We start from the raw sequence: 3,182 nt of genomic DNA on the forward strand, positions 1-3,182 counted from the left end.
TCTTCACGAATGACGAGAAAAAGGAATCGAAGACAGGGGGACGAAGAAAACGAAGATGGAGAAATTTACTTCTAACATGGAGGAGAGAAAGAATAATAATAATAGAAAAAAGAGCAGGAAAATCGGAAAATTAACATTAAGCTTGTCTGGAATGTTCAAAGATGACATGATTATTACGAGAGAATGGAATTAACAGACCGTAAAAATAAACTTGTAGAAGTCACTGCAGAGTATCTCATATTTATGTTAATATTTGCCAGTCACTTTGCCATTCTTTTGTGAAAAATGAGGATCGTTTTAATGAACGGGATACAAAATTACGTCTCCATTCCTTAGTCTCAAATTTAAACGGCAAAAAGGAACAAAATTTTGAATTATTCTAATCAGACGTACGTCTTAAAACAATGTGTTAACTTACTGCGGTGTCGAATTATTCAAATGCCTATGACGCGGTACTTAAAATAATATTTGACAGGCTGCAAAGGCTAGGATCAGGAGCTGGGGCATAGCCAATTCCTCCGTCCTGTGCATCTCACTCCCTTATCAATTCAGACAGTTTAAGTTTAACTCAACCACAATCAGATCACGAATACAGGATGTTTCAAATTAAATTAATATTAGTTCCGTGTGGGGGCACGCGGTAGCGTAGTTGGTTGAGGCATTATGATACAAGCCGGAAGGTTGCAGGATCGATTCCCGACGTGACTGGATTTTTCAGTTGACTTTTTCCTTCCAGCCTCACTGTGGCCCTGGGGTCTACTCAGCCTCTAACAGAAATGAGTACCAGGAATATTCCTGAGGGGTAAAGGGCGACCGGCGCGTACGGCTGACAACCTTACCGCCATCAATGAGGCGGTTGTCTAGAAAATGTGGGAACTTCAACATCTCACAATCCTATGGGCCTCCACGGCCTGGTACAGGGATACCTTTACTTTACTTTTACTTTATTAGTTCCGTGAGAGAAGCGGGATAGCTCAGTCGGTATAGAGACGGGCCACGGACTGGACGGCCGGGATTTGATTCCCGGCAGGGGGAACATTGTTCTCCATAGCGTCCACACCGACCCCGGGGTCCATGAAGTCTTCTATCCAATGGGGACCATGGACTCTTTCCCCGAGTGAAAAGCAGCCGCGGCTCACTCACCCCCAACTAAAGTCGTGGTCAAGAATGGTAGAGCTATACCTCTATTCCCAAATATCTTCATGGCGTGGTGCTTAATTAATTAGGCACAGTGAGAACTTCATTAGTTTCATCAATTACGTAGTACCAACGTTGTCTTCATGTTAATAAGTCTGAATTTTGTTTGAGAGACCACTGGATATACCTGTAATTCAGCGGGACTAAGACCCTTGTACTGCGGCCACTGTACCAGCCCAGATGATAGGTGAGGGTGATTTTGGAGCAATTGGTGGAATGAAGAATGGCAGAGGAAACCGAAGTACTAGGAGAAAATCTGCCCCAGCGCCACTTAGTCCACCATAAATCCCACGACCAGACCCGGGATCGAACCCGAGTCGCCACTGTGGGAAGGCAGCGACTAAGCGCTTGAGCTATGGCGCGGCCTTAGACTAGTACTTACTTTACTTACTTACTCATGGAGCTGAGCCCTTCTGGTGAAGACGCCAAATTCTGCAGCTACTCAAGAATTTCCCAGCATTTTATGGAACGCGAAGGTTCATTACCGTGTTCACAAGAGCCCTGTACTGGTCCCTATCCTGAGCCAGATCAATCCAATCAATACCATCCCATCGTATCCCTTTAAGATCCTGCATGGCAAAATATTCTGGTTTTACCTTCTGGGATATAAAGCTGTGCAGTAGAGCGAGAGTCAACCGACATTTCTTAGGACCGTATCGCCTCTATCTTCTTGATGCCTGTTTCATGTTGATTTCTTGCTTGGCTTCCTGTCCAACCCTGAAGTTGCAGGCGATATGTTCCTGCCAGAAGTCGGTTGACTTCACAGTCACCGATGTTAGAATTTCAAATTCAACAAAGTTAATGTGATGAGAAGTATAGTCACACGATGCAATGTGTTTGCAGTTTACTATGCGTCCGTAAAGGTAAAAGTAAAGCTATCCCTGTACGAGGCCGTGAAGGCCCATAGGCTTGTGAGACGTTGAGGGTTCCACATTGTCTAAACAATCGGCTCGAAGATGGCGGTAAGGTTGTCAGCCTTACGCGCCGGCCGAGCTTTACTCCCCAGGAAAATTATTTAATTAATTTCTGGTACTCATTTCTGTTAGAGACTGAGTCGACCTCAGGGCCATAATGCGGCTGGAAGGATTAGGTTAATTGTAAAAAAAAAAATCCAATGACCTCATCTGAACTTGAACCCGCGACCTTCCGGCTTGTAGCATAGCCCCTCAACCAACTACGTTACCGCGTGCCCCACTATGTGTCCGTAAATCTTTTAAATTTTCTCTTCCATTTTCAGGTTTTACTTTTCGTCATTCTTCTTGATAACTCCAAACTCAATTCCGAAGTTTAGTCAGAACACACCGAGACTACAGTACATTGAATTCGTGGCGAGCCAATTTGAATGCTACGCAGTAATGCCAAGTGATTTCTCTTGTAGGCTGTTACCACATCGGACTATTGTTCGTAGTGATACATGTGGTAGAATTTCATTTCAAACTTGCGAATTTATATTTCGCATTAATCGTAGAATACATCATATAAATCACGTCAATTTGTTGCAAACTCGTTGAGTGGTATTCGGAATAGTGAATGTCCCACAAATGTATCACGTACAATGTATGAACAGTTGCATGTATGTATTCATAATTTCAAATGATAAATCACGCATGGTAAATGGAAATCAATAAAAACAGGATAATGCCTATTAGCTCAGTTCGGACGTATATCAAATTAAGACTGCCTATTGCGAGTTTAATCTGAAAGCCCACTATTTTTTATTTATTTATTTATTTTAGTGACATTTTAGGTTATTCGTAATATGTAGGTCGAGCGACAGGATGATAAATGAATAATGAATTGAAGACGGTGTGGAGGGAAGCGATAGTGATCTAACTCGTATTACAATCCCGGCTTAATTGCCTGGAGGGAATGAGAAAAAACATGAAAAGCTAAGCTCGTATAATCGGTTTCAGAGCGCAGATGCAGAGGTTTAAAACAAGAATTTTCCCGAACACGAGACAGAAGGATCCTTCACTCTTCCTCGA

This window comes from Cryptotermes secundus, unplaced genomic scaffold, assembly GCF_002891405.2.
Source record: "Cryptotermes secundus unplaced genomic scaffold, Csec_1.0 scaffold661, whole genome shotgun sequence".
Classification (NCBI taxonomy): domain Eukaryota; kingdom Metazoa; phylum Arthropoda; class Insecta; order Blattodea; family Kalotermitidae; genus Cryptotermes; species Cryptotermes secundus.